The following is a 24,685-nucleotide window of genomic DNA, read 5'->3' on the forward strand; positions in this document are numbered from 1 at the left end:
TCTAGTGTGAAGATCAGCAAGTGTCATTCAGACTGAACTAAAAATGTGACTAAAAGTATTAACAATGTTTCACTATAAACAACTGTGGTAGTGTGGTTTTGTTCGCTTACGCAAGTGAACCGGTCACGGAACGGTTACAAGTTATGTAACTTTGTGAGCACTTATGTAATACGGAAATATTTATCGAGTCTAACTAAAGAACGCGTATTTCCGGTCAGGATGACACCACTGACTGGTTAATTCAATTAACTAAAGGCGTCCAGTCAGATACGCCTGAATACACTCAAAGAATTAATCTATAAGTGCAAACCAAAGCAGCTTTAACAAAAATAACCAACTTTTATTCTAAGAACTAGAAAAATGAAGAACAATGACAGAGAATTAAAAACAGGTACAAGCCAAGTCTAAAGAATCTAAGCATCATTAAAAATGAACAAATACAGCAAATACCTTAATGAATATGAAAAGAAGCCTGTTTAAACTTTAACTCTTATATAAAAGGTGTATTTTCTCAAACCGTCATTGCTATGAATATTAGACCGGTTATATTTACCATTTATATACCTTTTCTGTACATATTTTATCATATAACAGAAGGAAATAGTAACATTATATACTGTGAACTCATTACAGTCCAATATTGAGCAAGGAGATTTTTCATATCCATGTCTATTCATATCTATGTTTTCAGTAAAATAATGTCATATCTATGTTTTCAGTAAAATATAAATATAAACAGGAAAAGTCCGGGCTCCTTTTAAAGTCTCGTTATCAATTAATTCTGTTATTTTTCAGTCAAATTCAAATTTTATGCTTATTCATAAATACATTTGCATACAATTATCATAATCTAAAAATGCAAATATGTATTGTGTTATTGATTATTAATTCATATGTAGTTAAATTGTAATTTACAAAATTAAAAGAATTATGACCCGATTACTTTCTTAAGAATATATAGTAAATAATTCAACATTTTGTGCAAGTAGATTACTCTTTAACATGTAATTTGTTTCGTTCTCATCAGATTATTTGCAAATTGATAATATCATGATCTCAGAAAATTAAAACACTGAACAGCACATTTTATCTTTCTTATCAGTTATCTTAAGTGTTTTGAAACCAAGGGGTCAAACAAATTCCAGATGTGAACTAAAAATAGATTAGGGAAGCAGGTTAAACAAGGGAGTTAACTATTAGAAAGTTAAATCTAAAGTATGTAAAGGTTTTCTTTCTTTAAAATTTTGGCTTATCAGATTCTTGTGAACTAGACTGTTTACATGTTTTCACTATATACATATAGAGAAAACTGCCCCACCCCCTTGCGGCCATGTTTTTCCACCCATCATGACCATTTTCAAACTCATCTGAGATATCTATAAAATCAATATTAAGAAAAAAATTATGATGATTAGGCAAAAAATGTGACTTCTAGAGTGTTCACCAGCTTTTCTTACTTTATAAATATAAGGAAAATGACCCCCCACCCCCTGGCGGCTATGCTTTTTTACCGATCCTAACCATTTTCAAACTCAACCGTCATATCCAGAAAGCACATGTTCTGACCAAATTTCATGAAGATTGGACCAAAAATGTGACTTCTAGAGTGTTCACATGTTTTCACTATATACATATAGAAAAAACTGCCCCGCCCCCTGGCGGCCATGTTTTTTCACCGATCTTGACCATTTACGAACTCGTCCCAGATATCAATGACATCAATGTTTTGACCAAGTTTCATGATGATTTACACAAATTGTGACTTCTTTGTCTTTTTTCTAAAGCCATATAAGGAATACTGCCCCGCACCCTGGCGGCCATGTTTATCAACGGACTGGAACCATTTTTGAACTCAACCAACATATCATTTAGACAAACATTTTGACAAAGTGACATGAAGATTGGGCATCAAATGTGACTTCTACAGACTGTCACAAGGTTTTTCTTCTTTTTGAACTAGTGACCTAGTTTTTAACCCAGCATGACCCAGTTTCAAACTCAGTCGAGGTACCAATCGGACAAATGTTCTGACTAAGTTTCATGAAGATTGGATAATAAATGTGGCCTCTAGAGTGTTCACAAGGCAAAATGGTGACGACGAACGACGGACAAAAGGCGATCACAAAAATGTTGTGTTCAAGTGAGCTACAAAAACATAAAACTAACCCACTATGTAGAATGATCAGTGAAATTTTAATAACATCTGGTACTTAGCGCCACCTCGGAAGTAGCATTGGCTCATTTATCAATGCATCACAAAAAGGAGTTGGCGCCTGTGATGAACGGCGGTGTATTTAAATTATTATCAAGAGTTTCATAAACTTTTCCTAAATCAATCGACTTTTCACCCGACAAAATTCCAAAAGCAGATATTGCATTTTTTCCCAAAATGGTCGGGAAAATGCCTGAAAAAGCAAGCAGCATGCATGTTTGTTTATGAATCAAAGAGAAAATGCTCTAAAACTTTCTTATATGTTCAAATTACTTAATCAGAACATGACTCTGTATGTTTCAAAATATGTCCAATTAACATTAATATATCATTTACAGAGGCCAATAAGATGAAATATAGAATGAAAAGGGAAATCTATCTAGTCTTCAATATTTACAGAATTAATTTCCTTTCCTTTTCCAGTATTTTTCATTTGTGAATAACTACATGGATATTAAGGGATTAAAATGCAACATGAATTGACATATTATTGTAATAAAAACAGTTATTTTTGAAAGAATAATTATTGTGCTTATCCACTACTTTTAGAACAGAACACAAGTCACTTCTTAGTCTACCTATTATGTTTACAGCTTGTAAATGGGATGCTTCTGACTCAAAACAAAGTTAAATTGTATTTTGTCATAATAAAGGTAACACATAAATCTGGGTCTTAATACAGTGTATTTTATACCCCTGTTTTATACATGCAATAACTACATGTAAATACAGTCTTCATTAATTTATCAATAATAACTATGATGACATAAGCAAACTTTGTATGTTCATAACATTTTTTCTTGATCTGTTTCACTATCACTAAAAAACAAATGGACCAATTTAATGATGTCATCTAAGAGATACCTCAAGTCAAGTTAAAATCGTTAAAAAATATTGATAGATCTTATGATATGGTTTTCCAATGTAACCACATATGTTGTTTTCAAACTATACCGACTGGCGCAAAAACAACACGTGTTACACAAGTGTATTGGCCTGATTCATGATATTTTACAAATATTCACATTTTAATATCATCCTTAAGTTTGAAAAACAACATATGTCACAAATTTGAAAAAAAATAATTATGATTTTATGTTCATTATTAGGTGATGTAACATCTTGGATGTCCACACCAACGATGAAAGTGAATTCATAATGAAGCTGGGTATTGGTATGACCAGACACAAAGAGCTAAAATGTCACATAAGATAGATAACTAACGATAGTATGAATTAATGTTTGTTTTGCATCAAGTTCAATTTCATGTCTCCCAAAATGGACAAACAAATAGACTTCATATTTCAAGGTCAAACTAGACGAAGAGAATGCACCAACTTTAGTATTGGCCATTGCCTATTACACTAATTCACAGGTGGCAGTGATGGATATGGTGTCTGCCTAGGGACCAGGAGGTCATGGGTTCAATCCCCACTGTGGGAGTGCTCTTTAGATCTCCCCCAAAGACGCCAAGTACTGGTTCTAGGCCCAGGAAACAGACACGCGAGAGTGTTTCATATAAGTAGTACCGTCTTTATCCTAATAAACGCGCCCGGGCGCAATGCAAATCACAAAGGGGGCACATTTATTTCACCCCCCTTGAGGTATCATAAGAGCCAACACCTAAAATGTCTTTACCGGTATTTGCGAAAAGTTCCAAGTTCATTGAGCAACCGTAAGCATATAACAATTAGTTTTACCAGAATACTACACCCATGCAAGATGAAAGGGCCGATATGACCGTAGTGAGAACTGTAACAGTACGTGTGGCTGAGATAGCAACAGTTTTAATTAGTGAAAGTTTATGGTTATGATAGATACCTTATAAACCAGACCAAAATATTTTTTGGTTGAATTGGGCCTAGCCATAAAATAAATCAGGAGAAGATATGCAGATAATAAGGCCGGGACGACCACAGGGATCGAACTCCCCGAGTCAAACGATGACGTAGACAGCAATGATACTACACAAGCACCTATGTTGATAGTGACAGCCATTAAGATTTAAATATGAATGTGAATTCATTGTGAATATTATGTTAATTCCAAGAGCACTGCATTGCGGGTGCAGACCGCTCATCTTTTTTTCATTTTAAAGGTGAAGGGACCTATCTCAATACTTCAATCAAAAGAGATGGAGGGGTGGGGTGGAAAGGGGTGTATAGTGTGGGGGTGAGGTCATTTATAACATTGTCTTCCAAAAATAAGAAATAAAAATGATAAAAAAAATATGGGGGGGCATGGGGGATGGTTTGGGTGGAGTCAATTGTGATAAGTCAGGTAAGAGTTGTTTTGTCAAAGTATCAATCAAATCTGATCATAAATAACGAAGTCATGGCAATTTTAGCAAAATTTAATTATTTGACCTTGAGAGTCAATGTCATTCAAAGGTCAAGGTTAAATTCAACTTGCCAGGTACAGTACCTTCATGATAGTATGAAAGTATTTGAAGTTTGAAAGCAATCGCCTTGATACTTTAGAAGTAAAATGGATGTAAACACAAAATTTAACCATATATTCAAAGTTACTAAGTCAAAAAAGGGCCATAATTCCATCAAAATGACAACCAGAGTTATGCAACTTGTCATGTACACTTCCCTTATGATAGTTTGCGAGTGTTCCAAGTCTGAAAGCAATAGCTATGATACTTTAGGAGTAAAGTGGACCAAAACACAAAACTTAACGACATTTTCTATTTTCTAAGTATAAAGGGGCCATAATTCTGTCAAAATGCCAGTCAGAGTTACATAACTTTGCCTGCACAGTCCCCTTATGATAGTTAGTAAGTGTTGCAAGAATGAAAGCAATAGCTTTGATACAGTTTGGTCGCCAGTAACGGATCACTTCCAGTTCATCGAAGAAAACAATGCACAATGTCTAAAATATATTAATAGATTTTTATTCACAAAATAATGTTTTTTCAAATACAAATATTATTTACAATGAGAATTACAAAATTTCTTTGCAAAATACAGTTTCAGCATGTTGTACATCGGCGAAGATTTCCCCATTAGCGAACCATTTTCTCCAATACAGAATCACGTGGAATTAGATAGAGATAGATTTATTTCGATAATGAGCAACATAACATAATACAACAACACATACATACATTAAAATATAACAACATTTAAAATATGTAATTAATGAAATGCTGTGTGATGAACCATGTCAGTAAGCATCAATGTAAAGGATGACACAAAAAAGAGATGATAATCTCTTGTTTCCATTGTGGTCCTAAATTCTACTGATGGTGGTCTGACATAGAGAGGCATGGACCATGAAAACAAAATAAAAAGAATCATTACAATATAAAAGAACAAAGGTATTTATAAAAATGACTCAACTATGCTGTTGCTCAATTGATTATGACAATTTAACAAGATAAAAAAGAAATACCTTATACCTGATCTATGTAGCTATCTCAGACTAAAAGCACAACGTTACAAATAAAATAATATCACATTACTCTTGGGACTAGTTAGGAGTTGAAAACAAAACATGAATAAATAGGACAATAATCATCATTCTAAAAAGTGGTTCTTAACCGCTCCTTTAAAAGTATCGAAAGTGGGAATACTCCTTATATGTGGAGGTAACATGTTCCATAACTTACATCCTAGGTAAGCAAACGACTTAATCCCAAAACTTTTAACCTTTGGAGGCACAAATGACCCATGTTCACTAGACCTAGTTCTATAAGAATGAACAGAATCCTGAGTTACAAAGTTTTGACTCATGTAGCTTGGAGAAAGACCATGCTTAATTTTGAATACATGACATAGTGTAATTTGTTCCACTCTTTTGGAAACCGGCAACCAGTTTAAAGAAACAAAATGTTGGTTGCTGATATGAACCCTGGGTTCTAGATTGAGAACAAATCTGACCAATTTGTTTTGGGTGATCTGGAGCTTATCCTTCCAATATTTATTTAATCCATGAAACCAGAAGGAACACGCATAGTCAAAGTGGCACTGGGTAAGTGAAGAAACCAAAAGTCTTTTAGTGTGGACTGTAAGAAATGCTTGTTTCCTGTACATAAATTTTAACCTGGCATTGCCTTTTTGATGATTGAAGTAACCATGGATTCACCGGTTAAATGTTGATCAAGGGTGGCACCTAAATATTTTACTGATGAAGTTGAATTAATAACCTGGCCATTACATGTAATATGAAGATCCTTATTTTGCTTAAGTTTCTGCTTAGACCCTTCTGCTTAGAATTGGAATGTAGGGGGCATGTCAAAACACACGAACATGACAGAAATCAGCTGATTAATTAACAATGGCATGGAAATAGACTAAAATAAACATAAAACATACAGAAAACATGTTTTTCAAATGCAATATACCCTAAAAACATACCCTAAGCCTTGATCACAGCATAAGTATTACATTTTTGCCTTCAATGAACATTAAATTTTGCATTTAAACATTTTGACAAGCTGTTGTTTTTCAGCAATTGACAATCTGTTGTTTTACAGCAATATGTGTTATACACAAAAACTTAATAAAATCATGGGATTTTAGTTATCCAATAAAAAATAACAACAGCTGTTTGTAAAACATGCATGCCCCCCATATGGGCTGTCAATTGTAGTGGCAGCCATTGTGTGAGTACGTTTTTTATGTCACTGTGACCATGACCTTTGACCAAGTGACCTGAAAATAAATAGGGGTCATCTGCCAGTCATGATCAATGTACCTATGAAGTTTCATGATCCTAGGCCTAATTATTCTTGAGTTATCATCAGGAAACCATTTTACTGTTTCAAGTCACTGTGACCTTGACCTTTGACCTAGTGACCTGAAAATTAATAGGGGTCATCTGCCAGTCATGATCAATGCACCTATGAAGTTTCATGATCCTAGGTGTAAGCGTTCTTGAGTTATCATCCGGAAACCATTGAACTGTTTCGAGTCACTGTGACCTTGACCTTTGACCTAGTGACCTGAAAATCAATAGGGGTCATCTGCCAGTCATTATCAATGTACCAATGAAGTTTCATGATCCTAGGCGTAAGCGTTCTTAAGTTATCATCCGGAAACCATTTTACTGTGTCAAGTCACTGTGACCTTGACCTTTGACCTAGTGACCTGAAAGTCAATAGGGGTCATCTGCGAGTCATGGTCAATGTACCTATGAAGTTTCATGATCCTAGGCATAAGCGTTCTTGAGTAATCATCCGGAAACCATTTAACTATTTCGAGTCACTGTGACCTTGACCTTTGACCTAGTGGCCTGAAAATCAATAGGAGTCATCTGCCAGTCATTATCAATGTACCAATGAAGTTTCATGATCCTAGGCATAAGCGTTCTCGAGTTATCATCCGCAAACCATTTTACTGTGTCAAGTCACTGTGACCTTGACCTTTGACCTAGTGACCTGAAAGTCAATAGGGGTCATCTGCGAGTCATGGTCAATGTACCTATGAAGTTTCATGATCCTAGGCATAAGCGTTCTTGAGTTATCATCTGGAAACCATTTTACTATTTCAGGTCACCGTGACCTTGACCTTTGACCTAGTGGCCTGAAAATCAATAGGAGTCATCTGTGAGTCATGATCAATGTACCAATGAAGTTTCATGATCCCTGGCATAAGTGTTCTCGAGTTATCATCCGGAAACCATTTTAATATATCGGGTCACTGTGACCTTGACCTTTGACCTAATTACCTCAAAATAAATAGGGGTCATCTGCAAGTCATGATCAATGTACCTATGAAGTTTCATGATCCTAGGCCTAAGCGTTCTTGAGTTATCATCCGGAAACCATCTGGTGGATGGACGGACATACGAACGGACAGACGGACGTACATGCAAAACAATATACCACCCCTTCTTCGAAAGGGGGCATAATGAACACTTAAAAACAATGTATTACATTAAGTATTATGTTATGATAAGAACTAAGTGTTTTTGAAAAACAAATACTTGTTAATTTTTTTAGATTTTTTAAAATACAGGAACTTATTTTTTTCAGTATTTTTTAGGTACTTATAAGACACATGTTACTTCACAAGACGTTTTATTTGTGAAGCAACTTTAATCTAGTCATATTGCAGATTTTTCGTTTATTTATTAGGTTTTTGAGGCTTCTTAAACTGTAACTTGATTATTGTTCTCTGTTTGGAGTAATAAAGTTTATAATAATAATAATAAAAGTTAATTACTCTTTTTCATAAGAAATATATAAGTTCTGGTGTTTCAAAACATAATTTTGGTTATAGCAATATAAATTATTATTCATTTTGCGTATTTTTATTTTCAAATTAGGATTTGAAACAATATTCGATATCCGGGCCTTTGGATTCGATTCGGATCCGATTGAAATTTTGGATTCGCTGCGGCACTAGCGCAAACCATAAGATCCCTCCGGAAAACCGTTAGGGGACAACTACCTGGGTAGATCCATATTTTAAATGCACTGTGCCAAAAAAAATCGTAACATGAATTTGACATTTTAAACTGAAAACACCAATACAATAATAAAATTGCCTGCATGTTGGAGTTTTATCCTAACATCGATATGTTCCAAATATATATATTATTATTATTATTGTTATTAAATTTTATTTCTATAAGGTTCTTGCCAATTACCTTGTTGATAAAAAAAAAGAATTTTCCGTCAATAAAATGCAGTTTCTTTACCCCTTGGCAGCCGAGAAATGGGGGCGCTATTATTTTGATCACTCCTTCATTTTGTTATGTGATAGGGGCACGTTTATTAAGGCAGGAGCGTTTATTAGGATAAAGATGGTATGTACTTTAAATTCAATCAAGCTAAATAAATAGATTTAAACTATTTTACTAATTAGTCAGGTCTTGGGTAAGCAAATGCAGCCCATGGATTGCTGTATAATTTCATGTTAAATGACAGGCTAACGTCCATGCCTGTTGCACGGTGATAGGGTGATTACCACAACTATTCCGCTGGCCGTCGAAATTTTATACTTCTGATAAAAGCTCCGTATCCTTCTGTCAAAAACATGGCCACAAACTTTTTGGCGAGTCCAGAGATCGATGAAAAAAACGAGAAAAGAAGGTAAGTATGTAATAAATTACATCAAACGAGGTATATATTTTACATCTAATTGCTGTTTACCGCATCAAAATTGAGTCGCTATTAACTTCAAAATAGTGAAAACAGTTTGGGCATGTGGTGAAAGAAGTGACTTTCAAGACGCGAAAAATCGTATTTTTGCAGATTTTAAACCCTTTAAATGAAAGATTTTTTTTGTTAAACAGTATTTTATGGTAGAAAAATCAATTTACAACACATTATGGCATGCTTTATTGAATACTACTGTGATTTTTACATTTACACGTGTTAGCAAGTATGCACCGCTCAACACTGACATTATAGAAATATGAACACCGCTCAACAATGTCTGTTAAAGCACTGCATCTTTATAATTTTTTGCCACCGCTTTATTCTGATCTCTTTTCTTTCAGAAGGAAGAGATGTTCACATTTATGTTTGAACAAGACTAAGAACAAGACTTTTTCCTCCCGGTGCTGAAGATGATACCAGCGCATCTCCAGGTTACCTGCAACGGCATGTACCAGTTCAACGTCTGTCATAGAGACACCAATGACAAGAGCGGTCGAAGGGCTGTGTGCTCAACTATTCTCAGTGCTTGATAGTATAATAATGCTATTCTAATTCGAAAAGGGGTGGTTAGTTTGGGGTCAAAAATATAAAGCAAAATATTAAAGCAATGTCAAATAATGGCTTCATAATTTGAATCACGATGGTAAACAAGTGTACAAACGGTTTCAAAGCAATATTACAATGTACTTTGAAAAAATTTGGTTTTCAATTGGGGTTTTTAAAACTTGATGGAAATAACAATATTTGATTCGAACCCTTTACATCTCATTAAAACGGACAGCGCTGTAATTACTTATCTATTGAGACATGCACTCACAAGCTTCTATAAACAGTTTCAAAAACGTTTTTGTTTATAATTGTAACCCCTTTGTTTCTGATATAAGTAGTCAAGAGCATCTTAGGTATATATCTTTGGTTTTGGCCACAAATACCAAATTGATATTTCAGTAAATTTAACCAATGCAACATCACTTTGTATACTCTATACATAACTTAATTTATTATTTCCTTCGGTTAGTTTTACACCAACATTTGCTTGATTATGAATCTGAAATCAATAATAATTTATCATTAATGATTGTATTTTACAACAACAATAGATAAATTGAAACATGAGACATGTGCCCTCCACGTACTGGAAAGCAAGACAATCGCTCCCAGTGAACCTTTTCCGTGCGAGCATGACATCATTTTGAAGATCAATTCTGGGACGTGTAACTTTGATTATTGGAAGATTAGCGTTAATATATTCAGCTCACGATGGCTCGTTCTAGCACATCATTTTAAACCATGTGCAGAAGTTAGCGGTGCCAGGAATTTCAGTGACACATAATATATGGTGTTTATAATCAGTGTTGCGCGGTGCATCGATATTTATGTAAGTGATGTATGTTTTCACAAAAAAATTAGGCCTTTAATAGATATTGAAACAAACAGGTTCGTATGCCATGTTCTTTTTATATATACAATGATTTAAGTCTGTCACATCAGGTCTGACACATCGACAATCAACTGATTATTACATTTTTCTCAAAAGTACGAATGGTGTCCAATTATGATTTAAAAACCTGAAAATTATAAAGCGTTGCAACGATTGAATAATTTGGAAAGTTCTGTTGTTGTCGTTATAATTTGTGAAAATACGAGGATTGCTTATATAAAGTAAACAAGAGGGCCTGAAAGGCCCAATGTCGCTCACCTGAGATAACAATATATTGGGACAAATCTTCTGACCAAGTTTCACGAAGATCGGAAAATAAATGTGGCCTCTAGAGTGTTAACAAGGTTTTACTATATCCATATAAGAAAAAATGCCCAGCCCCCTGGCAGCCATGTTTTTCAACCAACCGGCATTATTTTTGAACTCATCCAAGATATTATTGGGATGAATCTTCTGACCAAGTTTCATGAAGATCGGACAGTAAATGTGGCCTCTAGAGTGTTAACAAGATTTTACTATAGCCATATAAGGAAAAATGCCCCGCCCCTTGGAAGCCATTTTTTTCAAGCAAACATAATTATTTTCGAACTCATCCAAGATATCATTTAGACCAATCCTCTGACCAAATTTCATGAAGATTGGACAATAAATGTGGCCTCTAGAGTGTTAACAAGGTTTTACTATAACCATATTAGGAAAAATGCCCCGCCCCTGGTGGCCATGTTTCAAAGCAACCAAAACCATTTTCGAACTCATCCAAGATATCATAGGGACAAATCTTCTGACCAAGTTTCATTATGATCGGAAAATAAATGTGACCTCTAGAGTGTGAACAAGGTTTTACTATAGCCATATAAGGAAAATAGCCACACCCCGTGGTGGCCATGTTTTTCAACCAACCGGCATCATTTTTGAACTCTTCCAAGATATTATTGGGATGAATCTTCTGACCGAGTTTCATGAAGATCGGACTATAAATGTGGCCTCTAGAGTGTTAACAAGAGTTTACTATAGCCTTATATAGCCATATAAGGAAAAATGCCCCGCCCCATGGCGGCCATGTTTTTCAAGCAAACATAACCATTTTCGAACTCATCCAAAATATCAATAAGACAAATCTTTTGACCATATGTCATCAAGATTGGACAAAAAATGTGGCCTCTAGAGTGTTAACAATTAAGGTTTTACTTTAGCCATATAAGGAAAAATGCCCCGCCCCCTGGCGGCCATGTTTTTCAACCAACAAGCATCATTTTCGAACTCGTCCAAGATATTATTGGGATGAATATTCTGACCATGAAGATTGGACAATAAATGTGGCCTCTAGAGTGTTAACAAGATTTTACAATAGCCATATATAACCATATAAGGAAAAATGCCCCGCCCCTTGGCAGCCATGTTTTTCAAGCAAAGGTTACCATTTTTGAACTCATCCAATATATCAGTGGGACTAATCTTCTGAGCAAGTTTCATGAAGATCGGAAAATAAATGTGGCCTCTAGAGTGTTAACAAGGTTTTACTATAGCCATATAAGGAAAAATGCCCTGCCCCCTGGCGGCCATGTTTTTCAACCAACCGGCATCATTTTCGAACTCGTCCAAGATATTATTGGGATGAATCATCTGAATAAGTTTTATGAAAATCAGACAATAACTGTGTCCTCTAGAGTGTTAACAAGATTTTACTATAGCCATATAAGGAAAAATGCCCTGCCCCTTGGCAGCCATGTTCTTCAAGCAAACGTAACCATTTTCAAACTGATCCAAGGTATCATTGAGACCAATCTTCTGACCAAATTTCATGAACATTGGGCAATAAATGTGGCCTCTAGAGAGTTAACAAGTCAAATGTTGACGCCGCACGCCGCACAACGCACGACGTACAAAAGGCTACCACAAAAGCTCACCATAAGCACGTTGTGCTCAGGTGAGCAAAAAATGTTACTTTTTGGGATTGGAAACAGCCTTTTTTACTTTTTGCAATTTGAAGAAGAGGCTGAAATTTTGGGCAAACAAAAACACTGATACGAAATATCTTGAATTTGTATTAGTTCTAAATATCATAGGTTATGGTTTTATACAATACTCCATGCATCACTTTTGTTATTTGTTATTTGTTAAAATTAGTCATGATAAGTTTAAGTATTGTAAAGTAAACAAGAGCTGTCACCATAGGATGACTAATGCCCCCTATAAACGCTTGATAGAAGGTGTGAGTTTTTTTCGAAACCTAAACACAGATTTCCAAACCTAAACACTCAAAGTAAAAAACACTCTTTTTATTCCAATATTTCGCCCAAATGGGCTTTATCAATTAAAAGTTTACAAATATGAATTGATGTACAAGACAGTTAAAACGATGTAGTAAATTCATTTTTGTAAACTTTGATCAAGCCCATTTGGGCGAAATATTGGAATAAAAAGAGTGTTTTTTACTATGAAAATGTATATTTTTATCCCTACTGGATGTTAAACTGAGTATATTTATTTTGTTTTAAGATTTTTAGGTGCGGCAAATTTGACGAACATTAAATCAATATGTTGTGGCCTTATCATTATAAAAACTGCAGTTCCCCATTAAAAACAACATCAGTGTCTGAATGTGTGACATAAATGTTTACTCCTTAACCTTTTGCACACTGGTTTTTATTCTGTTTAACATTTTAGATTTAATTTTAACGCTTTTCAGTAACGAGCAAACAAGTATAAGGCGCTATGGCAATCCGCTCACCGCTGAATACTTCAAATAAAATTATTTCAGACTTTTGGAACAATGCTAACTGAATTTTGAACATAAGTTTATCATATATCATTATAGAAATATTGAGAATATACAACACATGTTCTTATGTGAAAATACCAGAACTGCAAAACAAATATTTCATGTGGTAGTTATGGGAATACCAACTGAAACAAACAAATTTGTTGAATTAATATCCCCCGCCATTATATTTCTGGACACAAAAGTTTTCTGGACGGATGGACAACGCCAAAGTGCATCATCATCTTATCCATATATATACTCATACCAAGTTTCAATGAAATCCGTCAAAGCACTTCCAAGATATGGCTTCGGACACACAAAAAGAGCATTATTTCAAGATACAAAGGGCCATAACTCCCTTATTATCCGATGGTGTACAATGCCATTTGGCGTGAATAATCCTCTTATCCATATATATACTCATACCAAGTTTCAAGGAAATCCCCCAAAGAACTTCCAAGATATGGCTCCAGACACAAAAGTGCCGGACAGAAGGACGGACGGACGACGGATGAACAACGCCAAAACAATATCCCTCTGCTTATGGAGGGGGAAAAAAAACTACAACATACGAATGGGTAGTAATTATGTGACAAAACAAGATGGCAATGTCCATGCTCAGGCAGGTATTTATTAACAATTGTACCCTTTATTGCTTTTATAAATTGTTTAAATGCTGCTCAATTTCAAGCCATATCTGCCAACTATACTCGCTTCCAATTATTTTAGCAGGAGCTTTAATTTTGTGACCTGCTAAGAAATTTTGTAGCAAGAAAAGTCAAGATATACAGCAAATATTAATACCAAATAAACGCTAATCATTTTCTTGCTGATATAGCTGGAAAGTGAGCAAATTAAACAATTAATAAAGGGTATAAAATGGCAAAATATACCTGTCTCAGCATGGACGTAGCCATTTTGTTTGTCAAGTGATTAAATTGTCAATCTTTATCTCAAGAGCAGGATACTGCAGAATATTGTTTGAAACATTTTTTTTTTCCTTACTTAAAGCAATTCAAATACATGGATGTACACTGACATTGCACAAATTGGACCAACCTTGTTTATTTGTGAAATAACCTATTAATCTCACACATGTCTTTAAGTGTAATTGTGTAAGTGCCTATACACAAACAGCTAAAAAGCACTTGAATGATTTTATTGGTCATAAGCCAGTGTCATAATCACATCCAGTATTCGGCCCCCATTTCCAATTGCAAAAAGTATATATTTTTCCCAAATGGGACCTGAAAATTCCCAATTAAAGGTTTCCAAACACACACACAATTATTTTTATAGATTTAAACATTTTGTTCATCTCACATCCAGCCATATCAGTTTAACCTTATTAAAAATAAGACTGAAAAACACTTCTTTTCTAAATTTGAAGCATTTTTTAGCAAAACAGCAACAACACTAATTTCCAAATTTTAGTCAAAGCGCCGTGAATTTTCCCAATTCAAAGCGCGTAAATGTGGCCTTAAGTCGAGTGTTTACAAGATTTTACTATAGCCATACAAGGAAAATTGACCCGCCTTTTGGAAGCCATGTTTTTAAAGCAAACATAATTATTTTCAAACTAATCCAAGATATCATTGAGACCAATCTTCTGACCAAATTTCATGAAGACTGGACAATAAATGTGGCCTCTAGAGTGTTAACAAGGTTTTACTATAGCCATATATAGCCATATAAGGAAATATGCCCCGCCCCCTGGTGGCCATGCTTTTAAAGCAACCCAAACCATTTTCAAACTCATCCAAGATATTATTGGGACAAATCTTCTGACCAAGTTTCATGATGATCGGACAATAAATGTGACCTCTAGAGTGTTAACAAGGTTTTACTATAGCCATATAAGGAAAAATGCCCAGCCCCCGTGGTGGCTATGTTTTTCAACCAACCGGCATCATTTTTGAACTCGTTTAAGATATTATTGGGATGAAACTTCTGACAGAGTTTCATGAAGATCGGACTATAAATGTGGCCTCTAGAGTGTTAAAAAGATTTTACTATATATATAATTATATATAGCCATATATAGCCTTAGAAGGAAAAATGCCCCGCCCCTTGGCAGCCATGTTTTTCAATCAAACGTAACCATTTTCGAACTCATCCAAAATATCAATTAGACAAATCTTCTGACCAAATTTCATAAAGATTGGACAATAAACAAGGTGCCTGTACCACGTGACTTTTTCGGCTATTTGTGGGACAATTGGATGTCAACAAACCATTGCTTCAGGTAATGTTTTTGATAATTTCTTCATTTATTCAAAACCATTTTCAAATTGACAAAGACGAGAGCCCAGTCATTGTCAAAATACACAACTGTTTTAAGTTTGCGCAAAATTAATTTAGTATTTTTTCCAAAAAGTGCAACCGCGCGTTTGAAAAGACACGAATTGAAATGCTATGTGTGGTATATTTTTTAATCAATCAACAAAAACGTTCATTATTATATTGTCGAACGTTTAAAAAATAGGGCGGACATTGTAATTCTTCAGAGAGAAGCTACAGAACAGCCAACGCGGCACAAACATAATCCGCGGCTACGCCACAGCCAGATTATTAGTACGCGGCAGCCGAATCGTGTGTTCACGCGGTGTATCGCCGTGGCACTCGGCATCGATCCGCGCAACGACGCCGAGTCTGTATTAAACTCGCGTACTTTCGAGGAGTAAATCCGCCCCATACGTACGTGGCGGATCGAGTGAAAAGATATCCACCTACATGTACATACATGTATGTGTAGCGTAGAAACTAAGATTTACGCTGGTTTCATAGTTATTATTTTCACGTTTTTATAAGCGAAATGGCACTTAATGCGCTTTAACAAATTATCGTTGAATTAATTACGCGCAACCGTTAATGTTTCGTTCGATTATCAAATTATCATTATTGAATTTGTAATCAGAAATGCACTTCCGAATTTTAATGGTAACATGACCTTTGGCAAATTCTAGCGTCAAATTAACAGTGCTTAAATATCCTTTGTTTCATAAAAAGTGCAGGAAAATTATGCAGACATGTAGAACGTCGTTTGGAAAGTGTGGGTGTATTTTGTGTTGTATAAATACATTAACATCACGTCAGGCGTAAATCGTGTGTTCAGTGGAAAAAAAAAAACGCCCCGATTAGACATTATTTCATCATCTCTTTAAATAGTAACAAATGCCAAAATGTTTTTGATACTTAAGGAAATATGGAGAATGTTAATGTATCGTAAATATTTACCAGCATTTGCTTTAAAACTGGAATCTGGAATATACGGGAATATCTGGTAATTCGTAGCGATATTAACTGTATAATATGAACAAAATAAAAGGTGTTTATATACGCATATTCAAACAATAGTTATAATAAGCTAATAATCAACAAAACAGCAAATACTTCTTCACCGTCTTGATTATTGATGTGGCTTCAAATTGCTACTTTTTTCAGCTTAAATATAATAGCAAAATCAACATGCAATTAATTTATAAATCCACTATATGCTGGAGCCTTGACCACTTGCATGTGCGAAAACATAATTACGTGACCTTGTTTATGTGTGAAATACATACACTACGGACGGGAAACAAACTTTATTGGCCAGACACATTAACTATGCTTACATGTATACTAATACAATCCGCGCACAATAAATTTATTATGATTTTAATTATAATTATAATTGTTCTATTAAAATTTGTTAACTACATGTAACAAATAATTTTAAAGATATTTTTTATTTCATGATGCGCATCGACTCGGCATCATGTCGCGGATCGCGGCATGCCTCATCAGACAGATGCGAAGCTTCGCGGCAAAATGCGACTTGCCGCCGCATACTGACGCGGCTTCAACGACTGACGCTGCATCGACTCATTTTGCCTTGCCGCCGCGGATCGCGAAATACGTTTGTTCCGCGTTGGCTGTACTGTACATACATTGTATGTTTGCACAAAGACTTCTGATTCGGAGTGTGTGCTTAAAAATGCAATAATGCTATGTGTGGGGCGCGTTTTTGAAATGCTATGTGTGGTATACAAACTAAACTAGAGAATCGAAAGATTGACATAAACATCAATAATATTTTAAGTCTGTCTAAATAACAAAACTTGGTCAATAAAACATTGTTGGTACTGTTTTGCGTGCTTAAAATATGATAATAACGACGTTCATGTTACTCAAAATTATCATGATTGTCGATAATTTATATTCATATTTTTTACTTGTAGAATGTCATTTGTTTGGGAACGGTGTGGTAGAGAGGTCAAAACACAGTCTGGAATCTCCAAACACAAAGCCACCCACACACGGGCAGGAAAATATTTCTGTAGCGGCAAACCTTTTCTTGTGAGTTTCTATCAAATTGATTGTTACAAAATGTTAAATTTTCAGTGAATTGTTACTTCCAACTAAGGCACTTGTTTAATACACAAAATCGTAAGGATTGTTTGTGCAAGGTGTCATGTGAATATAATTGTAACAAAATTACAAAAGGTGTTATTGAACTTATGGTTGTGTGCTTTTTATCAGGAATGTGTAAACATATAAGACCGTGACGAGAGTTATTAAATAAGCATTATTTAAATAACAAGGGCTGTTTGTAAAACATGCATGCCCCCCTATATGGGCTATAAGTTGTAGTAGCAGCCATTGTGTGAATACGTTTTTTTTTGTCACTGTGAACAACGGTGGTGGTGGTGGTGGAGGTGGTGGCGGTGGTATTGTACATAAATAATATTGATACCGATCGTACAGTATACCGTCCTATGTAACGTAGAATGTAGTTTCATAAAACAACACAGACAGAGGTGCGAAAAAGACATGCATAAAAAAGTTGCTGAAACTTAGAAGAGTGAATAGAAACTGCATCATATCTGTTTTGAATATATGCTTATTAAATCGACAAAGATGAGCATACTAGATCTAGTTAGGTAAAAGTCGGTGTTAAAAGCTCATGTAAAATAAAATTACGTGTACACGTTACACCGTAATGCCTTCTTCTGATTGGTTAATATTTAAATCTGTTTCATAAAATGGCAAGAGGTCAGTGATATTGTTGCGATTTAAGCAGAAGTTTAACTGAAGAATTTATGCCTTTCTAACTTCAATTTGACGATATTTGAGGTAAAAATAAACGTCTGAACTAAAACTGTATTAGTTGGTTATGTTATTTTGCAATTTCAAGCAAATTGATGAAAATTTTAACTTTCTGGTGTCCAACACAATTTGGGTCCTTCACTGATGAGACGTTCCAAAGAATTTAGCCCATATCAAAAGTATCTCTAAATTCTTTATGCGTCTTATAAATGAGACTAGTATTTTATCAAAACAATGCCGATTAAAATGCAGTTTTCGTTGTCATGTTCAAGAATAAATATTTGGCTATAGATTGACATATAATGCATGCATGTTTTTCTATTTGTTCACTACCCAAAAATGCATATGAATTCATTTCGAGGGCCGATATTACGGATAGACATGATATAGTCCGCCCCACCTATTGCTACATGTAGTGGGGTTTATATACTAATTTCAAATAAAAACAAAGAGAATTTACATTTGGTGACAAGAGTCTCTCAAACATATACATCGATTATACAGGTTACCAGCCAATTGATGTTTCCATCATACATGCCAGACGTCCCGATCTCGGCAGGACAGTCCCGCTTTTGGGCCCTTTGTCCCGGCGTCCCGATATGAGACAATTTGTCCCGACATTCGTAAAAAACGATGTAAGGTCTATAGGTTCCCAATAAAATTCGCTATTCAAGCTCTGTTTCGCTAACACTTACCACCGCTAATCCCTTTATTGCCCCCAATTAACAATCCGATTCTACTTCTCGTGTGTACCAGTGTTGTTTATGACACCTTATCAGCGATTTATCGGCTTATTACTGATTTTATCAGGCATTCACACCATGGTGGTCTTCAAGATAGTGGTCGCTTATTGCTAGCGATAGTTGTATTATAATGAAATAAATGTTGAAAATGTGTTCGTTTTTGTCTTTGTTTGAAACGGTTTACAAAACAATTGTTTTGTAAAATTAACTCTACAATGTACGTCATTAATGAGTCTTTTACATTCAATGTTTAGTTCCAAAATAGCGGGATAATCCGAATGTGCAAATTACCAAAATCGCAACAAACAGTCCAATAAGTGATACCCATCCTGTCTAGTGTAATTGGGTGTAATTGTAATAAAAACAACGATGTGCTATGCATGACAGTTTGACCCTACTCCAATTGACATGACGCCTTATCAGTGATCGCTCCGCCCACTTAATCACGTGGCTCAGCGGGAAGAAAACCTAGACAAGCTAACATCAAAATGGCTTCTTTGCCTATAGACAGCATATAGATTTACGCGATATTCCGGATGATTTTATGGACTTTTTTAACACCATATTACACTTGTAAAGGGGTTGATGCCATTTAGTTATTCTGCAAATGCAAAAAATATATGATTAAAGAGAACATCAGCTATTTATAACAGGTGAATCGGTACATTAAACATGCTCTCAAACGCTTGCGTGCTTACCAAAATCGAACCCGTTATTACGTGTAATGGTGGTATTTGCAATAAATTAACACTTCGTCGGTATTTATCCGTCTTGTTAACAAAATTATTATCGAAACATTCCGCCCTACTCGTGTATTTGACACGAAATAGCGCTTTATAACTGGGAATTCGTTGAAGTTTTACGCGCTTTCTGACGCCGGGTGGGTACCTCAATCCCACATGTTATTGCGTATAAAAGTGATATTAATCATATTAAACATTGCTTATGGGACATTTATCAATCACTATAATTTAAACCGCAAAAACAACACAGTAAGTTTGGACATTGTCTGATATAAAATTAGCGTTGTACGAAATGGAATACGGTCAGGCTATTATAAATTAATAAGGCTACCAATATCAGACGCTCGCGCAGGTACCGACTTCCCCGAAGTTACCGCATTTATTGGTTAACTAATATCAGTAATAATAACTCTTTAACAATAGCATTTATCGATACGTCTTTATTAAAATAATAACAAAATGGTTTTCACTTGTTTCTGACACACAAAGAAACGCGATTTTTAACGGGGATTTCGTAAAGTTACAAGAAATGGGTACCAAAATTCTCAATTATTTTACATGCACACGTGACATAATACATACTTAATAATGCTTAGTTATTGCTTATATGACATTTCAAGTTTGTGAAATAAATTAATGTTCTATAAAGGGGATCTCGGTAATTCTTGAAGCTTCCACTCGCTCTTTTCAAGACTGCATTGCCGCGTGGAAATGGTATAAATTTAATTCATCTAACTTATCTTTCTGGATACCAAATGTCAGAGTTGCATTAACCCTTTTTACACTGTTTTTGCCATATTTCATTTCCGTTTTTTAATCCGAACAAAATAAACGAAACTCGTTTAAAAATGAGATCTAGGCATTCGAGCTCCTAGTGTGGATTAAAAGCGTTTATTGGTGACACCACATGACTGCAAATGTGTAGATACCGTTAATAAGATAATATATCACATGTCACCTTCAAATAACATGTATGATGTCAATTAAGTGCATTTAACTATCAGAGTAATAAAACAAAGCACAAATTAGGCTTCATGCTGGGTTTTATTTCTCTTTCAGTAATGCAGATGAACCTCCCTTCTGTATATTAATGACCTAGTAACTGATAAAACTATTTTTTTTTAAACGTGAAATGTTATGTGATAATCAGATCGATAACATAAACTATTTAAATCTGCTAGTATATCCGATAAAAATATGTTATAATTGTCTTTGACAGTGTTGACGTTCAGTTGTTCGTGGTGACGACCGCATGCATTTATACATCTCTTACACTTCTCAAGATCTCTTTTTCAGCTTTGGAAACGATATAAATTAAATGTCACCAACTAATCTTTCAGGATATCGATTGTCCGAGTTACATAGTCCCCATCGACACCGTTTAACCATTTTTTATCGTTTTTTTAAAGAGGAAAACAAAAGAAACTCGTTGGAATAAAAGTGAACCTAAACATGTAGCTTGTCTAGAAAATGGCGGACAGGTTGTTGCTAACGAGTGCGCCCGATTAATCGATCGCTGATTGGTGGATCAATTCTAGTAGGCGGAGCGATCATAGATAAGGCGTCATGTCAATTAAGCTAAAAACAACGAGGTGCTATGCATGACAGTTTGACCCTACTCCAATTAATCCGCGACAATTAACAAGTAAGTGTACTGTAACCCGTACTTTCAGTGTACTGGATAGCCTTCCCTGCGTTAATGTTCGCCATTGAAAGTAATATAATGAGTATTGTTGTCGTAATGTTCCAGATTTTGTACTATAAAAAGATGAATATTATCTTCGTTGTTTGCTATTGTCTTATTTAATAAAACTGTTATTGTTATGTTTTAGATTTCATGCTTCATATCAGATGTTTTATGTCTTGAATAAAAGTATTAAGAGTTTTTGTTGGTCTACTATACTGACTACAGTAAAGTTTCCTCTATTCTTATAACTTCGTGCAGCCCTATAAGATCGTGTACTTTTTTACGACGTAAACTTCTAAGCAACATTCCAACGCACGTGCCCGAAAACTGTTCACTTTTGTAACGCGAGAATTTCCACAGCCGATAAGACAACAATCATGAGAAAAAAACAATAAATATGATATAAATTGTCCGTTTTTCTGACCTCGTTCCAAAGAAATAGCCTAAACAATGTTTAAAATCTGCACATTTCCTTCACCAGACGGCTATGTTTGTCAATGTTTTGATCATAAAATGTTGTAAGAGTAGTTTCCCTTGGAGGCCCATCTCAAATTTGTATAGTGCTCTCTATACTTTGTATTACAATACGATTAAAGTATGCTGTATATGCGGAAAAATTTACCGCCAAATGATGACACGAGACCATACGTTAAGATCGTGTCCGGCCTATTGCGATAAAGGTTCTCACTGCGTCAATTTGGGATTTTGTCACAAAACAACTGTCATTAGAAGGGGAGACAGCCTTTTATGCCCCCATTGTGAATAGAATTTTATTTAGCTATTTTCTAGAGCTGCAACGATTCGATCCGATTCATCGAAAATCGATTCGAAATGCTTCGATTCGATTACGATACCAAACCTACCAAATTCGATTCGATTCTTTGGCATATATACATATATATGCATAGATACGTAAAGCATGTTGTATTCTGACTATTGATACGGGAAGGTGAAGGTTTTATCTTTACCTGTAATTACGACGCGCGCGATTGGTTGCATATTACTTTAGTCATCCATTAATAAGCGCGTTACGGTCTCTTTTGGAAAAAGCGTCAAAATGGCTGAACAAGTTGTTGCCGACAAATTGAAATTATCAGATGCGCCTTAGAAGCTAAAATCTAAAGTGTGGCAGTATTTTGGTTTTCGGAATGGTAGCCCTACCGATTAAGCACAGTGCAAACTGTGCTTCACGGATGTGGCGTACGCTAAGTCCGGCTCAATCACTAATCTAATGCAATATGTCAAACGCAAACATAACGTTGATTTAGCAAGACTAAGAGGTCGCACAAGTGCAACTACTGAAGTCGCGAGCCAGAAAAGTAGTTCTATTTCTGTTGGAATTTAGTTAAGTTTATTAGAGAATGTGAATTGTCCTACAAGTAACTGGTGATTCTGTCATGGCACAATGGAAGACATGCTAATAGCGGTTTTGGGTAAAAGTATAATAGTGATAGTACAACCATTCAACTGATTCCAGAAACGTTCTTATGATTATTTATTTATTTTTTATATTATTGTGTAATCAACACAATCTTCTAGTGAGAAGTTTTTATATTAAAATTAATAATTTGCTATTCTTTTTTATGTGTTTTATTGAAATCACTTTTGAACAGAAATGTTAACTTTGAGGCATAAGAGTGAATATATGATAAAACTAGGTTTGAAGATGAATCGAATAGAAAAAATCGGTATCGAAGTGTCTGAAATCGAATCGAATCGAGCTGTTGGTGAATCGTTGCAGCTCTACTATTTTCCATTAGTAAATACACTTTATCTAGACCTCTGAATACAGTTATCACAGTTCATCTTTCGTTTTTATGAAGACCAGTTTTGTTTAAACCATTATTTTCAATACGGTTTATTTACGAAATTCATCTAAAACAACACATATTTAATACAAATAAACACATATTCACAAAAACATATATCGGCTATTATAAACACATCCCAGTGCCTCGCTGTGACATCATCAAAATCGATGCACGATCTTATAGGGTAATTCTGTGTGACGCAGACTACCATATACATGAATGTTTAAAGGTACGTTATTCCATTATTATTATCTGTCAACCAACATATTTCACTCGTTATTTGTTAAACAAAAGATAAATCATAAAGTATATATCAAATTTAGTTATTGTCTAATGATTTTTCATGAAAGATATGCCATTGAAATTTAATGTGCACGAACTTATAGGTTTAGAGGCTTGGAATGATAGATCGTTTTAGGTGTCCTGCTTTTTGGTCAATGTCCCGACAAATTTTTATGGAATGTCCCGCTTTAGACCTAAAAAATTTTGGCATGTATGGTTTCCATGTTGGTGTCAATAAAATCATAGCTCAAATACATTTTCTAAAAATCACAAGTGCATGCAGGAAATGCGTATTTATTTATCCGAAATCTTCATCCGAGAAACACCTACAACATAACATGAAGCTTGAATGTAAAAATAAAACGCTCACAAGATAACAGTTGACAACACAATTACTAATATGTATGCTATCTTTTTGATTGCATACTTTAATTGAAAAATCACTTACATTGTACGGATTCGGTATCAGATTATACAAAACCAGGAAATACGCGTAAGGCTTATTGAAGGTTACTCATAACTGAATTAAAAAAAACAGCAAAACCCAACTGTGCGTATAAAAAATTCCCCATGACAACTTAAATTTACAGTTGAAAAAAAAGTGAGAATACTCATTTGAAACGAATATTTTAAGTATAGCCTCTACATTTACACTATGCAATCAATTAGGTTTGATTGTTGCTTTGTGTATATATACAGTAGAATTATAAATCGTGTAGAATTATCAGATCGCCGTTGTTGATCAGAGTCTTCTCTCATAGCCTACTGTAGGGCGCTCGATGTCAATGACAATGTGT

The 24,685-nt window shown here is 34.9% G+C and overlaps 1 protein-coding gene across 1 annotated transcript in view; it reads right to left on the reverse strand.

Moving 5' to 3' along the window:
- LOC127856183 (uncharacterized) overlaps nucleotides 1-24,453 on the reverse strand; it is an 89,350-nt gene extending 64,897 nt beyond the window's left edge. The window contains exon 1 of the mRNA XM_052392265.1: nucleotides 24,337-24,453. The gene's annotated coding sequence lies outside the window, so the exon portion shown is untranslated. The remainder of the gene's footprint in view (nucleotides 1-24,336) is intronic.
- Between the last annotated feature and the right edge of the window lie 232 nt (nucleotides 24,454-24,685).

This window comes from Dreissena polymorpha, chromosome 1 (genome assembly GCF_020536995.1).
Source record: "Dreissena polymorpha isolate Duluth1 chromosome 1, UMN_Dpol_1.0, whole genome shotgun sequence".
Taxonomy (NCBI): domain Eukaryota; kingdom Metazoa; phylum Mollusca; class Bivalvia; order Myida; family Dreissenidae; genus Dreissena; species Dreissena polymorpha.